Below are 20,568 nucleotides of genomic sequence, written 5' to 3'. Positions count from 1 at the left end.
GATAAATGTATTTAGATGCAGTCTGAGCTATATACGACAGGGATAAGATGATGTAGGGATCCCCAAAACTACAGAGCAAGATACTTTCATTCTAGGAAGATAAAAGGGTTTCTTAAATCCTACCAGAACAGAGATGGGAGGAGAAAAATATGGTTTCAGGAATTCCCAGAAATTATATCTATGCATATGTCTTTCTGAGAGTAAGGATATTCTTTGTCCTTCATGTCTGGGGCTGCATTTAAGAAATACGTCAGAGTCCATGAAAGCAAAAGAACAAAGGATTCAGAGATATTAGAGGCTGAGGGTATGCTGCAGCACAGTTTCAAGGACAAACGAAACAAAAAAACAAAACCCCTTAGACATGACCTTTAGTAATGTTTTGTTAGGAAATGAGCAGACTATCACCTTCACTGTCAGAGGCTTGATGACCACCATGGGGCCTGGCACACAGCAGTTTCTCAAGAAATGCATGTTGACACAGAATGAACATTTTTGTTGCACATACCTTCCTCCCCAAAGCCCAATTTACCCATCTTAGAATTTAAGTAATGCCAAAAAATCCTTCTTTAGGCCTTGTGTCTATTACTATAGATCAATGATCCCCACATATTCATTCAAGAATTGTATCTTTAAACATACCCAAAAAAAAAACCCAATTCAGACCTACAAAGAGTTTGAGATACAATTTTTCTTAAGATTCCAAAATAAGTGTTTCAGTCTTGCTCACTATTTGCGCCTGTGAAAATAGTTCTAACTCAGAAACTTCACGAGTCAAAGGCTTTTTTATTCTTTGACTGAAAGACTTTTTCCTAAGAAATTCAGGATAAAACATAGTACTTACACTGAGTTTTTCATCGCAGTAGTGTCTATAAGAGAAAATGAAAACAATCTAATATTCCCAAAGAGGGAAATTACTAAATTACAGCAATTAGGTGTATGCAGTCATTATGTGAGAATGGGATGATTGAGGAAATCAACTTTTTATGACTACAGTGAACAAAAACAGCAGAGTACAGGACTGTACGTATACTGATTACTGAGTGCATCTGGACAAAGAGTAGAAGAAGAAATGTCCGAGGAGGAAGTATGTTTTGCGGGATGAGAAAGTGTTTTCTTCTTGCCCAGGAGCTTGCTTTGACACCATTACAATTGTTCATCTCAGAAAGTCTGAATAGAAGCCCCCATCTGTAAAATGGAACAACAAAAATAACACCCTCCTGGTGGAGCTCTGGTATTAAATCAGATAGTGCATACAAAACCTTTTGCATCTCTCCTGACCTGCAGTAAACACTCATTACATATCTTTGTTCTTATCTTTCCTATAACCCCCCTATAAAGAATCCAGACACATCGACCTACACCTATAATTTTATTTTTTTCTATGAAAATCCCCAAAGAGTCACTGAATTAAACGGCGCAATCTGAAACAAGGAAAACCCACCAGACACAGAAATAGAGCCTAGGTGGTAAAATGGATTTATGAAATAATAATGACAGGAATAATTTCAGGTGTACAACATAAGGATTAGATAATTCTATATGTTACTCAGTTCTCACCATGGGTGCGGTCACCATCCATCACCACACAAATGGATATAACATTTCATGTCAAATATACATCAGTAAAAAAACTAATGGCAATAATAATAATAATGAATAGATAAATGTGACTTTTTATAAACCCTACAGGTCTTAAGAAGCAGGCCCTAGCTCTGCCATAGGCCATGCCAATAAAGAAACAGGACTGCTGGAAAAACTGAAGTGGAAATAGGAGAATCTGACCTGGAGGAATGGACAACACCTCAAGGAATCTCAGGGCTCTTCCTTTCCTTTTCCAACGTGGTGCCTGCTGATTTCTGCCTGGGGGCACACATACCAATGCAGAGCAGAATCACCTGGGCTGCTCTCTCTTGAGGGCCTGCCAGTGCCCCTCCTCACAATGGATTGTTTATTATATAGATGTGATGCACGGGTGTGGACTTTTGCTCAGATGGAAAGAGTCAGTGAGAACACGTTAATCTGGACTCGGAAACACACTGTCCGTGGAGAAGCTTGCACCAATATCCACTGGGAATCCACACAGACAACTAAATCCTACTTAGGTGTTTATCCGGGTACCACGCACCAGCTTCCGCTGGCCGCTGCAAGTCCTTCCTAGTCCCTCCGGTCACTTGAATCTGTTTAATTAAATCTCATACATATACTTATTTCCTTCCTGCCTTCTGGCCTACTGGCTGTAGAATCAAATACCTCATTTCCCTTCCTGTTGTGCCGTGGTCTCAGGAGTCAGATGGCCTGTTCCGTCCCATGCCTGGCTCCTAATTTACCAGCTCGGGGACTTTGGGCAAGTTATCAAAACTCATTACGACTCTGTTAAAAAAAAAAATACCACCACCTTGTAACGCTATTGTGAAGATTAAACTATACATGTCAGTTGCTTAGCATACAGTAGGTATTCAATAAATACTCTGTCATTGCTGAAGGAGCAGTGGAATCCCTGGGAAGCAGCACAGCTTGGCAGTGGGAGCAAGGCCCACAGTCAAACTTCCTGGGTGAATTTAGATCCTGGTTTTCTCACTTCAATGATGAACAACAACAATGAAAACAGTAATAGTAATAATAACATCTCCATAGCATTATAAGAGTTAAACGACTACAACAAAGTACTAATCACATAGTAAATAATGTTTGCAAGTATAGTTATTATTCTGCCTACTATGCTAATTGGTTATTTCTTCCCCATTATGTAACTATTGTATAGTAAAAACAAATCAGGACGTTGAATGTGAAGACCTGAGGATACGTATATTCATATATGTCCATATTCATTTTTGTTGCAGCACTATTTTCAACAGCAAAGGCCTGCGAATGATCCAAAAAATCACCAAACGTAACTGGTTAAAGAAGGTTATATCCATACTGTGGAATGCTAGGCAGCCATTAAAATGAATGAAGAAATAATGATATGAAATCATTTCTATGATCCATTTTAAGGGAAAGAACAGCATATTGTATGTTATCATTTTGTTTAATAAAAGTTTGTATATAATATTTGTATATTTAGAGAAACTCTGGGGGCGCCTGGGTGGCTCAGTGGGTTAAAGCCTCTGCCTTCGGCTCAGGTCATGGTCCCAGGGTCCTGGGATCGAGCCCTGCATCGGGCTCTCTGCTCAGCAGGGAGCCTGCTTCCTCCTCTCTCTCTCTGCCTGCCTCTCAGCCTACTTGTGATCTCTGTCTGTCAAATAAATAAATAAAATCTTTAAATAAATAAATAAATAAATAAATAAATAAATAGAGAAACTCTGAAAGATACATAAGAAATTGCTAACAGTGGTTGCTTCAGTAGGGAACGTGGCACTTGAGGAACAGGAGGGGAGGAACTCTCACACAGTACAAATATTCCTCGATTTACGATGGAATTATGTTTTGATTAACCCATCGAAAATTTAAAATATCGTAAGTTTAAGATGCATCTAATACACTTCATCTACCAAATACCATAGTTTAGCCTTGCCTACCTTAACTATGTTCAGGTCACTTTATTAGCCTACTGTTAGGCAAAACCATCCAATACTAAGCTTATTTTATAACAAAGTGTTGAATATCTCGTGTAATTTATTGAATACTGTACAGAAAGTGAACAACGGAATGATTGTATAGACACCAAACAGTTAAGAGTTGTAAGTTTATGTATGGGTTGTTCAACCCCCGCGGCTGACTTGAAGCTGCTGCCCAGCATCAGGAGAGATCATTTTACCATATTTCTTTAGCCCAGGAAAAGATCAAAATTCAGAATTCAAAGTACGGTTTCACTGAATGTGTATCACTTTTGCACTATAATAAAATAAAAAAATTTCAAGTCAAACCATGGTATAAGTTAGGGGCTGTCTGTATATTCTTTGCTACTGTATGAATTTGTGTTATATATACGTAGCTCTTTTAAAAACATTAATAAACTTATCAATCTTAAAAAAGTCATTATCGCTACTTGAGTATGAAGGGCGTTTCAGTTTCTTTATAAAAAAGTAGAGACAACATCCACCCTCCATGCTAGTAGACATGATTCACTAGTTTGTCTACTCAGATATCTGTAAGACACACTGTGTTGTTGTTTTTTAAGATTTTATTTCGTTCTATTACTTATTTATTTTTTAGAGAGAGAGTGTGTGTGTATGTGTGTGTGTATGTTAGCATGAGCAGGAGGGGTGGAGTGTGAAGCAGAGGGAGAATCTTTAGCAGGCTCCATACCCAGCAGGGAGCCCGACATGAGGCTCGATCTCATGACCCTGAAATCATGACCTGAGCTGAAATCCAAAGTCAGACACTTAACTGACTGAGCCACCCAAGCACCCCTAAAGATGTATTTATATCTCTATACCCAACTTGGGGCTCGAACTTATAATCCAGGGTCAAGAGTTGCAACTACCGACTGAGCCAGCCAGGCGCCCCCTTAGTGTTGTTTGTATCCTAACATGACCTTTTCCTTTCAACTCTCATTTCAATGCTGTTTCAGGAACCTTTGTTGCATAAGTTAATTTTCCTCACTCAATAAATGCCAAATTGTTGATATTCCAGCAGCCTCTCCTTTCTTATAAAGGATCCTTATAAAGGATCGAACCCAGCACATGAGAGACAAACTATACATTCTGGATTATTCCAGAATCATTTCAAGTTAGGAGCACTCTTCAGTTACAATGGACACATATCCATCTTCAGATAGGCAGTTGGCTCTCAAGGCTAGGTACTCTAGTTGCCAGCCCAGAGCTAAGGGTGCCCAATAGGGCACAAGGGGCAACTCCTGGTATATTGTAAATTCTCCACTGAAAGCTTGGTATGGGCTTCAAACAAGACGGTTCTTGTCTTTTCAAATATGCAGATTTGAGAACTCATTGCTAATTATAAATATTATCTAAACAAATATCAACCGATACTTTCATAGGAACCTTTCATGTGTCATGTTTCCTTCTTATATGGAATACTCTCTCTACTTTTGAAAGGTGCAACTACCAATCACAGATGTTAGTCATCAGAATGCTTGGATTTGCAACAGGTGTCCATGCAACCTGTGGCCTTTACTGCCTGTCTATAAAACAGCATTGAACTCACAGGGAAGAGATGATGGTTAAAGGGGTTGGTTGATGTGCCAGACACAATGGCCAGCACTTGGGAGCACTTGATAATGGGTTTTCTCATCAGCACCAGCATCACTGTCATCACCACTAATTTTAAACACCGTTAGGGACGCCTGGGTGGCTCAGTTGGTTAAGCAGCTGCCTTCGGCTCAGGTCATGATCCCAGAGTCCTGGAATCGAGTCCCACATCGGGCTCCTTGCTCCGCAGGGAGCCTGCTTCTCCCTCTGCCTCTGCCTGCCACTCTGTATGCCTGTGCTCGCTCTCTCTTCCTCTCTCTCTCTGATAAATAAATAAAATCTTAAAAAAAAATAAAAATAAAATAAACACCGTTAGATGGTCAACTGTTGCACTGGGATATGAAAAACTGCCGGTTCTTCCCGCTTGCTAATTTTTCTATTCCAGAGTAAATGTTATCCATGAAATGAACACAAGCCCTTACAGCAACTGGTAATATTCATGCTATATGCCAATCCTCAAACTTTTATGGTCATGTAAATCAGGGAGGGATCTTGTTAAAATGCAGATTTTGATTCAAGTAGGTCTGGGTGGAGCCTGACATTCCACATTTCTGACAGGTTCTGGAGGGACCCTGCCACTGCAGGCCTTGGGTTATCAAGGTTATGGACACCCTGGACTTTACAGAAGGTAAGAATGACATACTTCGTAATAAACACAATGACTATTAAACTGTATTTATGTGCACAACCAAGTAATATCGTTTTCTTCTCTCTTTCATGCTTATCTCTCTGCATTTACATTCCTCAGTCTTCAAATAAAATACAGGTATGCAATAAAAGTACAACTAGGTTCCTCTCTATGCTGACTCCTGCTGGGACAAGGCAAGGGGGAAAAATCAATTACGTCAGTCATAAAGGAAGGGTCATATTTACAAAAAATTTTTTAAGGGAAAAGGCAAAAACTTTAACCTTGAGTTATTATTTTTTTTCCTTTAAGTATGCTCCACACCCAGAATAGAACCCAGCTCAGGGCTTGAACTCATGACCCTAAGATGAAGACCTGAGCTGCGATCAAGAGGTGGACGCTTCATTGACTAAGCTACCTAGGTGCCCCTAACCCTGAGATATTTTAAAAGAGTGAGTGATAATTGTGATTTCCTTTCTTACCACAACCTAAGCCATTGTTTATATTCATTCTGTTTGACCCCAAAACAAAATAAGATATTAACAAAATATTTTTCTGTGATCTATATGCTTCTCTTGTGTAACTAAACATTTACAGCCACTTCTTAAAAGAATTACTTAAAACTAAATAGTTTAATCAGTAAGAATATTGTACCATCAGCAAGCTGATATGGCTGAACTCTTAAAAATTCTGGAAATATTTGCTAAGCTTTCATTATTATTTCTACCGCTATGAGTTAGTTCTCTTGATATGCTTGATAATAACTAGTGGGAAAAAAAAACCCAGAATTTTAATATGGTAAGATAATACTCTAAATTCTAAAACCCAGCATCTAGGCAAAAGCTAACAAGGGGTATATGGTCTAACTCAGGTTTGTTTTTGTTTTGGGGGCTTTTTTTTTTTTTTTTCAAACTGAGACCCATGGTAAGAAAATATTTACAATAGAGCTAAATAGCATACACACACTCAGAAAATTTTTGAAAAATGTGTTCATGAGACAATATTTGCTACATTCAGTGTGCTCTGACAGTTCCATTCTCTTTATTTTAATACTATTAAAATTATTACAATTATTAATTTTCAGTGCTGGCTGTGATCTATTCCATTGGTTTTACACAGCCCACTAATGGGTCACTCAAACTTCCAACCTTGGAAAGCTTCTGAGAGCTAAGGCTGATTCTCTGGAAGTTCTTGGGTACAAGGGATGTTCAAGAACTGAGGTGACATCGTGACATTCATAGACCAAAATCCTGGCCAGAGAGCCCACACAAGGCCATTTCAGTGGCAGTTAACAGAAACCATATTCCCACCAGCCCATTCAAAACAAATGTTTTCTCCCCTCCCTTGTCTGGAGGATAACGTAAGAAAATCACCTTCATGATTAGGTAGAATAATGGTGTTTAAGTGAATTACCCAATTACTATTAGGAAGTAATAAGGAAGTAAGTAAGTGAAGGATGACTGTGGATCAGAACTGATGAATACAAGGGAACGTGCAGGGGGTCATTTAGCAACTTTTAAATACATTCGAATATAGTAGGCTGCCTTGACCTGAGAGTCCCATCAGTGAACCAAAGAGACATTATTCTAACATACACTGGAACTTTTCTAAGGACTGGCAAATCACAAAAAGAGCATGGAAACAGAATGAGATTTTGGATGGCATTGATCCTTTTTATGTGGGAAAGGCCAAATTGTATCTTTCAGAAGTTCAAGCAGCACTAAATTGTTATCAACTACAAGAACAGGCATTTTTGTTTCAATTTTATAAAAGGAGGACAGCGATCAGGTGTGTGAGATAAGAAACTATAGCCAATGAAGTCATGGAACCTAAATGAAGTATACTGAAGCCACATGCCAATGCCTGGGTACTGGCTAGATCTTTCTCGCCAGCTGAAACACAAGCAAGCAAACAAAGAGAAAGAACACCCCAACTGGTAGCAAGACAGACTAAGTTGGTTAGAGAGGAGCATTGCTATCTTTAGTGGGTCTCAGAGTAGTTCTGTGTGAAGAAGGATTGGGTAACCTTTCATATTTCCTCCTGCATAGTTATTCTCAGATTCCATATGGGGAGTACAAAAATAGTGAAGAAAATCTCCCTAGTTCAGACTTGGGTACCACGCGGAGGCTTAAGAGATGCTTTTCAGTGGAAGAGAGTTCACGGAATATTTTTAAAACAATATTTTAGAGCAATGATCAGAGATCGTATTCCCTGTATGTTTTATCCCTAAGTGTTTCTAAGGAAGGTGTTTATTCTGATGAATCACTAATAGTTATTAGTATATTTGGGGTATATATATATATATATATATATATATATGTCAGGATAAAGATTTTACCAGACTAGAAGGCCATATCACAATACTCTTCCTCTCAGAGAAAGACTTTTTCATAATTCTCTCAAGGGCCTCTGGCTCTTATTAAACATCAGCTTTTTTTTCTCTCAGCTGAAATTACTCTGACAGCCTTGACGTTACATTATCATTACAAGATAGTGGTATACTTAAAGATAAATGAGGATTCATGGAGAATTACAAATAAAAAGAATACATGCAAGTCTCCAAAATACCAGGTTAGAATATCAAAGGTTACTCAGATAAAAATTTGATATTTTCTCATTCAATTAATCATACCTTTCTATGGGTAAGCAAACAACCCATGCTGTTCCGTCAACAACCCTCCACTTCCAGGGCACGTGAAAACACATATATCTCATTTCAAAGATTTGTTTAAAAGCAATGATGATATCTTTTTTTTTTTTTTTTAAAGATTTTATTTATTTGCCAGAGAGGGAGGAGAGCGAGCGAGCACAGGCAGACAGAATGGCAGGCAGAGGCAGAGGGAGAAGCAGGCTCCCCGCCAAGCAAGGAGCCCGATGTGGGACTCGATCCCAGGACGCTGGGATCATGACCTGAGCCGAAGGCAGCTGCTTAACCAACTGAGCCACCCAGGCGTCCCGCAATGATGATATCTTAACATCCTAGAAAGATTTCTCAATGAGGATTAGTTCTAATTCCAACTGATTTTCTCTGCAACTCAGGCTCCCTCACTCTCATCAAGTAAAGAAATATTCCCAGCAGGATCCTTTAGTTACATGGTAGATTTTTCTAAGTAGATTGTGTCTTGCTCTTATATGGTCTACTAATAAGATATTGTGCTACTATACAATTTCCTAAATTGCAAAGATCAGTCATTCTTACTTTCTATGCAAATCTAATCCTACAAAGCTCACGCACATTCATACACACGTAGTTAAATACTCTCAAATCCGGTGGTCCCTTACAGAGTTACACAATCAAATCATTTGGGAGATTTTTTCAAGGAAGTTTATGATGACCCCCCCCCAAAAAAAGTTCCAAAGGAAAAGTGAAGTTTGTACCTGAGTTTTAAATGGCAATTCTTATTTCTTTATTCGTATAATTATCCATTTATTTTAAGAACGCCAACTGGCTAGAACAGGAGTTTGGAAGACTATGTATTAAGAGGAAAGATGAAACAGATGCAGTACACAGTTAAGATCAAAGAGCCCCATCAATTCATTCAGAGAGTCAAAATCCAGCTGAGCCTCAGCGCCCTATCTGCATAATAAGAAAGGTTGACTAAAACATAAGGATTAAACAGATGAGCTGTCTCCTGCAGAGGCGTGGGAGGGAAGCCCCACTGAGACACTTGTAAAGACACTTTGGAAGTGCGCACCTGCTCCTCCTGCAGTCAAACATACAGGAGACCAGCCTGGCCGTAGACGTTCCACTAATGTCCTAAATTGCTAGTTTTAAGAAAAAGGAATATATGTCCCAAGAATGTCTCTTTTTATTTGTCAAAATACTTTCAGTCCAGGAAAATGACAAACTAATAAATCGCTTCCATTTTTCCAAGGTGACTTATCAAGGGCTTGCTTTTCAAAAATCGAGAAGAAAGAGAGTATGTATTTTTCCCATGTCATGAAACATTATTAGGGAGATGCGTACCTCATGATCAATTTTCTTCCAATACATGGTGCTTTTCTGAAGGCCATCTTGAGTAACACTGGTAAATATATGCTAATTCTATTTTCCATTCTCAGGAAATTATCATTTTTAGTAGTATATCCCAATTTTTATGAACACTCTGCCAGGTTATACTCAGAGCTATGCTAAATTACACAATTCAGTTCCATATAGCAAGAATACAGCACAGAAATCAAATGTACTTAAGGTTCTGGGCCCGTGACAAATGATACATTTATTCTAATGACTTCACCACAATGTTATGTTGTAGCTACTGATAAGAAATTATTCTGAACATAAATACAATTTTCTTTTAAGAAAGCTAAGCTAAGCACCCTGGGCCTTTACCCTACTGGGAAAAGATCGTATAGAGTTATAACATTAGACTTCAAATAAAATTTAAAAACCTTACCTTTGGTATGGATTAACTTTCTCAAGCACAGCATGTACGGTGATTTAAACATGCAATTAATAGACCCAAATATATGGTAAGCATCAGCTTTTGTTTAATTCACCAAAACAAGCAATCCAATTTGCAGTGAAAGCAAGAGTCTCTCAGGAAGAGAAGGAGTTGCAAAATGTCAGGAAGTGGTTTCATGGGGTTGAAGTGCAGTCTTTGACCTGCTCCCTAGTAGTCTAATTACATGATCACTCACTCAACCAACCAGCCAACCAACCAATGTTTTTACAGTGTTGATTACATGTAAGAGGCTATGAGGGATACAGAGAACTACACGTGAACCATAAGTAACAATATTAAACCATAAGTGTCAAGCGTGTGACGTGAATAAATACTGTAGAAGCAGAACCTTGTGGGATGAAGAGCTGGAGGTTTTCATTTAAGAGGTGGGGTTTGGCTTAGGACGTGAGGGATGAGGTGAAGAGGAGGCAACTGGTTTCTTGGGGAAGTACAGAGATAGAAGAACATAGAATCCACTTGGAGAGAGAAAGAAAACATTCCATTTGGCTAGGAGATACAGAAACATATGTTCAAGGTTAAAAAGGAAAGAAAGATGGGTGCCTGGGTGGCTCAGTGGGTTAAGCCTCTGACTCTTGGTTTTGGCTCAGATCATAATCTCAGGGTTGTGAGATGGTGTCCCATGTAGGGCTCCCCACTCAGCGGGGAGTCTACTTGAGATTCTCTCTTTCATGCTACCTCTACCCTTCCCCTCTCTCTCTAAAATAAATAAAATAAATCTTTAAAAAGATAAAACAATAAAAAGGAAAGAAAGGTAATTATGAAGGGCCTTTGCTTGTACACAAACCACTTTCCCCCAGTCTTTCCCTAAGTGTTCTCTACATGTAGTCTGGAGAATCACTTTGCATTTCTAGTAAAAACTTATGATCTGATTCACTCTGGACACTGTGGATCAGAATCTTCAGAAATGAGAAGTGAGAAACTGGATTTTTTAACAAACTCACAAGTTACATTATTTTTAATCTTTTAGGGCAACAGGGAACATTTAATGTATTTGGGAAGATGCAAACTGAAGGATATGTTAGAAGGACTTTGGGGAGGGAGAACTGGGAGACAAGAAGAAGCTCGGAGCAGGAAGTCCAGATCAGAAGGGTTTTTTTGTTTGTTTGTTTTTGTTTTTAAAGATTTATTTTATTTATTTATTTTAGAGAGAAAGTGCACATGAGCAAGAGTGGAATTGGGGGGCAGAGGGAAAGGATCTCAAGCAGACTCCACCTTGAGTGTGGAGCTGACCTGGGGACCTGGGGCTGATCTCAGGACCCTGAGATCATGACCTTGAGCTGAAATCAAGAGCTGGACACTTAGCCAAGTGAGCTACCCAGGCATCCCCAAATCAGAAGTTCTTATTTTAATCTAGATGTGTGGTAAGAATAATCATCTTTGCTCCAAATAAACATCAAAATTTCCATTTCTCTCAAAACCAGAAGCCCTTAATCCCAAATCTCATCAGAATTTCCTACATATTAATATTCCAATGTTTTTAAAAATGACTTTTTAAAAAAGATTTCATTTATTTATTTGAGAGGCAGAGAGTAAGAGCGTAGGGAGAGGAAGAGGGAGAGAGAATCTGAAGCAGACTCTGCACTGAGCACAGAGCCTGATGTGGGGCTCAGTCCCACCACTATAAGATCATGACCTGAGCTGAAACCAAGAGCTGGATGCTTCACCGACTAAACCACCCAAGCACCCCTAAAGGACCATGAAGTCCAACATATTTCAGTAAGACATTACTGATCCCTTTACAAAAAAAAACCCTCTAAAGGTACACTAATTTACTGATCACTCTACTTTAAGCACCCATTTTTCAGAAGGTCTCACTCAAGTCCGACTCTTCAGATAAATCAGTATTTGTTTTGTTAATCCTTAGAGAAGTCAGCAAATCATCTATAAATACTATCATATTGGTCAAAAATTAAGACAATAAATAATATTCAGTGATGGTGATGGTACTGAGAAAGAGGACTATTAATAACTGTTTATGAGAGTTTAAATTTATATACCTACTCAAAGGTGTTAGGTAATGCCTAAGAAAAATTTAAATGTCTACAGTCTTTTTTTTTTTAAAGATTTTATTATTTATTTGACAGAGAGAGAGATCACAAGTAGGCAGAGAGGCAGGCAGAGAGAGAGAGGGGGAAGCAGACTCCCCACCAAGCGGAGAGCCGGATGCAGGGCTCGATCCCAGGACCCTGGGATCATGACCCGAGCTGAAGGCAGAGGATTTAACCCACTGAGCCACCCAGGCGCCCCTAAATGTCTACAGTCTTTAGCCACAACAAAAGCACCACTAGAAGTCTAGCTTAGAAAAGTACCTGCAGAGGTATATAAGAATAGATAGTGTGTGCACACATACACACACGTTTATATAATTATTAATTCACAGAATAAAGGTGGAAATAATTTACAAGAACCTCAGTAAGGGAATAATTACATCAAGGTACATATACAGAAAATGGTACAGTAATAGTCACAAATTCTGAAAATCTATGTGTTGTTATGGAATAATGTTTAAGATAGGTAATTTTAAAACCAAATTACAGAAAAATATGTATAGAATCATCCAATTTTTAATGAAAAAAGCAATATGTGTTACTAAGTGTACTTATATATGTTTCTTTTTTGATAGGAAAAGCTCAAAGGGGCGTGTGCTTGGCTCAGTTGCTTAAGCGTCTGCATTTTGGCTCAGGTTATGATCTTCGGGTTCCAGGATAGAGCACCACATCAAGCTCCCTGCTCAGTGGGGCATTTGCTTCTCCCTCTGCCCCTCACCCTGCTCATGCTCTCTCTCTCACATGCAAGCTCTTTCTGAAATAAATAAAATCTTTAAAAAAAAAGTGCTCATCAATAGTAGTGGGATGGAGGAATAGTACAAGAAATAAAGGCGAAGGTTTTTCCCTCTTAAATTTATACATGTCTGTATCACTTATTTCCTTAAATAAAATCCTCTGTAACTTAGAAAAAACTAACTTAAAACTTATCTTTGAAGTTGCTACTAAAATGAACATAGTATTTGCAAAATCTATTAAACAGTTGCCAAGGGTTTTAAATAACTTCTGAAAATAAGTGACACTTCACAAGTGTCACTTTTGAAGTTAGTGTAGAGGGGAAACTGGCTTCCTTTCATTTTGATTAATTAATTCTCAAAATTTAATGGACTTGCAGCCTTTAAAAAATCATTCAGAAATGTTAACGATTTACATATTGACTTATACTTTACAAAAGCCTTTCCATTTTAATTAATCTATCAATCTTCCCATCTGATGGAGGAAAACTTTATATTTGCATTTTTAAGGAGGAGAGTCTAAAATAAACAGATACACATAATATTAGAGCTTAGAAGCTAAATTATGTAATTATGCTACTTGATCATTCATTAGCTACATCTCGCGAGCCCACCTTCACTCATTCTCTGATTTAGCACTACTATTAGATACTTGGTTCCCACAAAATATCATAACTTATAATATGTGGGAATGCTGAATATGAACACTAATTTTCATTTAAATCTATTAGCAATCCATTTTCAAAATGCTTCCAAATGATGCTGTTTAATTTACCAATTTCATATTATATAAAAGATGGGTTTTCCTATACCAACACAGCAATTCTTAAAGGTTAACATAAAGCTAATTTATGTATTTCTTTTAAAAGTCAGAAAATGTCTTTTCACATTAAAGAAAATTTCAACATTAAAGAAAATTCTTAAACATTATGGAAAAAACATTTCTTCATCATGAAATTCTCTATAATTGAGTAAGATTTACATATTTCCCAAATCTCATTTTTTAAGTTTTTAGCAATTGGTTTTAATTGGAATTCTAGCTCCTTCTAATTCTAAGAAATATGAAAGGAAAAATAAAATATAGATTAGTTGTGAAGTAAATTAAGTCACATTCTGATATATTTAATAGCACCAGTGGAACGCATATATTTTTTGCTGACTGTGTATGTTACAGTGAAAGAAATGGCTTTACCAAGCCTATTCAGATAGGAAATAAGGAGAAAACTATTTACTGCAGTTTCTTAGAGTTTGATGGCAATTAGCAAGTCTTACAGCTGTTATTTTATTTAAATTACTTTTAAAGTCATGTTTTATAAATGGGGAGAATACTTCAGTAAACATTAAATTCTTGAGCACAAGTATCTTTTTCCATAAATGTAAAATTAGGAAGTTCAATAAGATGATTAAAATAATATAAAATGTTCTCTCTAGATGTATGACCAGGGGACATAGTCAACCACTGTTGGAAGAGTTTCTTCATCATTTAAGCATAAATACAAGTGAAGGTTTTTCCACTCTCTGGATCAATGACCCAGGACTTTTTGAAACACTTTGAATCCAGAATTATACTCAGGTTGATAGAGAACAACTAGGAAGAACCAAAAATAATTTGCCAACAAGGAGTTCATAGAAGAGACAAAGCATGTACCTGTGACACCATTAGAAAATATTTCTCAAATGCTTGAGTGTCACTGTGTGTAATACAGTCATAGAATAAGAGGCTGAGGTACAAAAACGTCCATAATTTCTCTGGGATTTCAAAAATCCTCAGGTATGGTCATTTTCTCTCCCAAGTATAACAAACATGTCAACACAGATCTCAGAATATACATGTATTTTCAGCTTCCCCAAAGCTAGTTTCTCTGCCTCAACCGCACTCCCTGACAAAGCTGTTAAGCTACTCGTCTGTGCCATGGAACTTGACTACGTTTGCCTCTGATTTGTGGAATTCTTACAAGGTGATAAGCTTGTAGCCATGTAAGAATTCCACAAATCAGAGGCAAACGTAGTCAAGTTCCATGGCACAGATGAGTAGATTAACAGCGTTGTTTGTAAGAATGACTTTTACTTCTTTCTGCTATCAAAAAAATGTGTTTATTCATTTAACAAATACAGTTGAGCACTACTATGGGCAGGATACTATGTTTGGTATAATAACACTGGGTGATGGGAGAAAGAGGATGAACACACGGATAAGGTCCTTAAATAGACATGAACTGGTTTTTATGTTTTTTTAAAGACCCCTCTCCCCCAAAAGTAATCCAATTATCTTTCCTAGCAATGTCTCCCAGGTCCACCATAGCTTATTTCAAGACCTTACTTAACCTTTTGTTCCTTATTTCTGTTTGTGCTAAAAACCACAGTAGGTAGCCTTTACATGTGCTAATTTAGGCCCAACTGTAAAAAGCTTAGAATGGAAAGGAGACCAGCTCAATTTTAAATTTAGGCTACACAGATCATGTCAGAAGCATGCACTGCTCCCCACAGACTTCTTAATATTTCCAGTTTAGTTTATGTTGATCAAGATTTACTTTCGTCATGACTTAATTGAAAAGCATCTTTCAAAGTGAATACCACCAGGCAACATACCCAGGTATGCCTGGGGTTAATGTCATAGCTTTCAATTTGAAAATCATTACTATTAACTTTTCTAAAGGTTTCATAAACCGGCACCTCTGAAGTACTGAAATTGGTCTCAATTCTTCACAGTGATGGTGCAGTGATAGAACTTTTTTGCTTTTTCTCAAAATACTTCGACTTCATCAGCAACAGATGAATTCACTAACTTCATTATTAATTCAAATGATTTTTTTCATTTTTGTAAGCTCCAAGGTTGTCTCACTAAGATCGGCTCTCTCTCTGTTCTATAAAATGTAATCAATCTCTATTATAGTCATGAAAATGGTATTTGTCACTTTGCTGAGAAAAAAAAATCAATATATTATCCAAGGCTGTACAGGTATTTAATGCAATGAATTGAAGACCTTTAGAGAAATTTAGCTTGCCAGGAGTTTAGGACAATTTAATCGAAATCCAGAAAATTCACAGAAGGTTGACCAATGAAATATATAGATGTGCCATAGAAATTAATATTTGGGCAGTGGAATAACCTGTCATCTCCAATCCTGATAAGAAAATGGATTTAGACAGGCAAATCTCTAAGGGGTCACCAATTTGAAAAACAAAAGTGAAATCCATACACCAAGCAAGCATTTCTTGAATGTGGCTGGTAAATAGGAAAGGCTTCATTCTCATTTCCTATAAAATGTACCAGGTAGAGAGATGCTTTTAGACCTGCATAAAGGTAAAAAACCTTCAAGGTCAGAAACCTGTAGGGATACTGTCATTGGACATATTTTGGCTTTGAGCTGTTGGGGGCTGTTCTCGGTTGCAGTGGTTAACTACAGGGTGCGATGGTGTTGCAGAGAACTCAAAACGCATCTTGCCAGTCTCCTGCTCAGGGAGGACCTCTGATCCTGTTCTTCCAGCTTCTGCTGTGTTACCGCCAGCAAAGAGGAAGCGCGCCCCTTGATGACCTCCTGTCTGTAGAATAACTCCTCTAAACGGAAAAGTCTCTGTCTTGAGCTGGAATCTACTTCTTAAAAAACTGCCGCTCTTTGATCCTAGTCCTATATTTGGAACAGCATAAGGTCCTTTTGTTGCTGTTCCTTTGCAGCAGGCCCTCAGATGCTTGAGGTCAGCTATCATTTCTTCTGTCCCTTTTCTTTTTCCGAACAGAGACTAAGTTCCTTCACCCATTTCTCCTACTATACCACTTACTGTGCGCATGGTTTCAGAAACCCATGGTGAATCAGAAAATCCTTCCCAAGATAGCCCAATTTATCAATATCCATTTAAATTTGTGCCACCAAAAGTACACATAAGAAAACAAGTATGTTCAAGAAGCATAAGCTCCATCAGAGCCCTGCTTTACTACAGTTGGAAACTAACATAAAAGTGAATTCCTTCTTTCTGTCTCACAGTAGCTTCGCTGGATCTGTTTTGGGTTGAATTTATATCAGTGAGAGCAGAAGCTCTATGGGGGCAGGAATTCGTGTCTTGTTTTGTAAACTGCTCCACCTTCAGCATTGAGCACACGAAGGCACTCAACATATATTTGGTGAATAAATGTAGGGATAAAAGAGTCATTTAAAGCTGCTAGATCTTTGCTTATTGAGTGGTTAACAAGCCATGTCCCTTCCATTCTATACTCATGAAACTGATTTAAAAAATCCAAATACAGGACTTTGTATTGGCTGCATATTGTCTTGGATTAGATCAAGGGTTTGCAATAGCTAAAACTATAACAAGTGCATATGCATAAACAAAAGGTGACTGTAAAGCAATAGCTTTCATTAATTAGCCTATGAGACTTGACGGATTCGAAAGTCATTTGGTCATTATCATACCCTATAGTTTTCAAATACAAAGTAAATAGCTCTCTGTATGTTAATTTCACTTTTAATCCTGCTGGAAGTGGTTATTTCATTACTCTTCAAATGATAGTTATGATGTTCTACATGAGACAACTGAAGCATTGCAAAATTAATAATTTGTCTTGGCTCATATCAGAGGTAAATTCCAGGATCAGGTTTCAAATTCCGGTCTCTTAGGACCAAATCCTATGTTTTCCACCATCCCATGCTCCCTGTTTTATAAAATTGAAAGATGATGGGAAAGGGAAAATAATGACAAGGAATTTCTAAAGAGAGATACTCTGTAATAATTTCATCATCCTGATAGGAAGAAGTACCATTCCAAAGAGTTCATCATAAAAGTTCCAGTGGAAAATCATTTTTTCTTAAGATATTTTTCCTTCTCTGCTTTATAGTCTCTAACAATTAGAGATCAAAATAGTAAAAGAAATTTTTAACTTTGAAATTTACATCAAATTTTGAATTTTCACTCCTGTGACTGAAGAAACTGATAGAGGTAGAAAAAAAACAAAAACAAAAACAAAAACAAAAACAAAACTTTAGGAGAGGAGAAACAAGATCATGGACTCCATGTGAATACACTGTGTTTGCACAACAGTAAATCAACTACTAAATGCAAATTTAAAAATTTGTGTGTGAAAAAGAAATGAGCACTTCTACTTATTTGATGAAAATGAGCCCAAAGAAACAAGTAGTAGATTTAATATAAAAAATGTTGGCCATTTTGGTGGGTGTCACATAGAGTGAACACACATGACAAATGTTTGTGTCACCAGTTGTCCAGAAGCAACCCCCTGTGTGCTGAAATATCAAGGCAATTTTGACCAATGAATTCAAGCAACTGCCAATTTAACAGAAATATTCCCCTCAAATAGGCTAACTAACATTCTAACTGGATAATCACTTGTTTGAATAATGGCATTATAACCATACAATGTACCAACCTTCTTAATATCTTGAAAATTCAATTTCTTATTAAGTAAAAGCACATGATGGTTCATCTTCATTTGCATCAAATCTGTGGATGCTCGATTCATTTCATGATTTGCTCAATTACAAAGTAAATAAGCGACTCATAGAAATCACTTATTAGGTGGCAACAATGAAAACCAAAGATCTTATTTTCTTTACGAGCTTAAACTGCCCCTCTCTGGTTTTTATGAATAGAATTTTTTAATGCCATCTATTGTTGGCACTTTCAGTAAATGTTCCTCACAGAAGTTTAACTGTAACTTTCACCAAAATGACAGAGTTGCTTCATTTCTGAGGTCACGGAACAAAGCAAGTTAATTAAAATTATTTCTTTGTATTTAACATGGCAGATCGCAACATCTTAAGAGATAAGTTACATTAAGTCTTCTGTAAATATATCTCTTCCATTGTTAAGTCTCTGAGTATAAATGTGCTTAGGGTAACTGATGTAACTGTGCTAATTGACTTACTCAGCAAATCTTTATTGACCACCCACTATGTGTCAAACACTATGCTACATCACAAGGATTTGAAGAAATAAGGCACAATTCCTTTTCTTCAGGTAGGTACAGTCTAATAGGTAAGACATAAACATGAGCATAGAATTTCAGCGTGGTGGGGTAAAAATAGCATTACAGAGAATTACTTAAGTTCACAGAAGTCACCCAGAATCCAGAAATGTGACTATCATACAGTAAAGCACTCAACAGATACTTGTTGACCAGATGAACAATGGAATGAATCCCAGTTGCTCTAGAAACAAACAGAAGAGGCACCTACCTCAAGCTAGGGCACTTGTGCTACAGACTGGAGTGATGGATGAGGAGGAGATGTTGGACTTTACTTGTATGTTTCCAGAATATTCTGACCTCACAGGGGGAGGAGAAAGGGAAAGAGATTGAGAGAAGATAGAGCCATCTTAACTGTCCATTGAAAAGGATTTTATTATAAGGTGATTTCTCCTACATGGTAGGCTCTGAGTCTGAACCTTGGGAGAAAGCAGTTATTTTCATGCTGATCACACTGAAGCCCTAAGTTATAAAGTGACATATTTGGATTTAAGTGGTTGAGAGCAGAACCGGGCCATCAAGTTCAGTATATAGTTCACTATGTCACACCCCAGAGAACATATTAATGAAAAAGCTTTTTATACTTGAAGGCAGACTTCAACAGATTTCTGTGACAGTAAATTAAAGATCTGACTTAAGACACCAACAGAATAGAGTAACTCTAGTATCAGCTGTATGCCTACAATAGTCTTTACAAATAAATTTATAATTATCCCTTCTCAAAGGTCTATCTTTATTCCCTCTTACTAACTAAAACGTAAGTGAGAATTCAAGCAGTTACAAAGATAGCTATTGAGACAAAGTAATAATGGTCTTCTGGTTAAGATCCTATTCAAAGGATGAGCTTTCTAAGAACTCATTTTACTATAAAAACTCAGGAAAATTAAGCCATTGAGTGTGGGTTTCCACCACTTACGCCACCTTATACCCGATGATGACTCTAGTAAAGAAGAGAGCTGATCCTGTCTAAATATTTGTCTTCTTTTAAACCTGACTTGGAATACATTCATTTTTTTTCTGCCTAAGCTTCCTAAACTTCCAAAATTGTAGTAAAACAAAAGCAGTTCTAAGTCTTGACTATTTAGCATCTGCCACCCTACACCACTGCATTATCACTTTTATACTTTTATATTTTGCCCCACTGTCCTTCTGTCATATGCCTGGATTAATTCCTAACTCTGGGCAATTTAATTAATACATTTTCTCTGTTCTTGCTCCAAAGCCATTCAGTGATGCTGAAAAAACTTATACCACTGGGCTGATTGATGCCATTACAGAGGGATGCCTTCAGGAACTCCTTCACTTACACCAGAGCATCTCCCTGCCCTACTCATCAAGAGAGCTCTTACAAAGATTTACTACTCTTCACTTGTCCCCCCTCAGCAGACTACCTTGCCTCCTACTCCCTAAAGAATAAAAGAGCCCAAGAGGTAAAAATAGCTTCATTTCACCAGCTGACAATCATCCTCAGCTTCTTCCCTCCTCTCTTGGAGGGGAGAGGTATATATTGTTCTTTTGAAGGCCTCTCCTCCAGGTGGATTAACTTCTGCCTCCACCAGAAGTCGCTCCAT

At 37.6% G+C, this 20,568-nt stretch overlaps 1 long non-coding RNA gene across 1 annotated transcript in view; it reads right to left on the bottom strand.

The window, feature by feature from the left end:
• The window catches only part of LOC125108001 (uncharacterized), a 44,101-nt gene that overhangs the window by 20,582 nt on the left and 2,951 nt on the right, over nucleotides 1-20,568 (bottom strand). Inside the window, exon 2 of the long non-coding RNA XR_007129726.1 lies at nucleotides 19,209-19,292. This is a non-coding gene — a long non-coding RNA (uncharacterized LOC125108001). The remainder of the gene's footprint in view (nucleotides 1-19,208; nucleotides 19,293-20,568) is intronic.

The sequence above is a fragment of the Lutra lutra genome, chromosome 8 (genome assembly GCF_902655055.1).
Source record: "Lutra lutra chromosome 8, mLutLut1.2, whole genome shotgun sequence".
Classification (NCBI taxonomy): Eukaryota; Metazoa; Chordata; class Mammalia; order Carnivora; family Mustelidae; genus Lutra; species Lutra lutra.
Note: the sequence above shows the minus strand (reverse complement) of the source record. Positions and strands in the feature narration are given on the sequence as shown.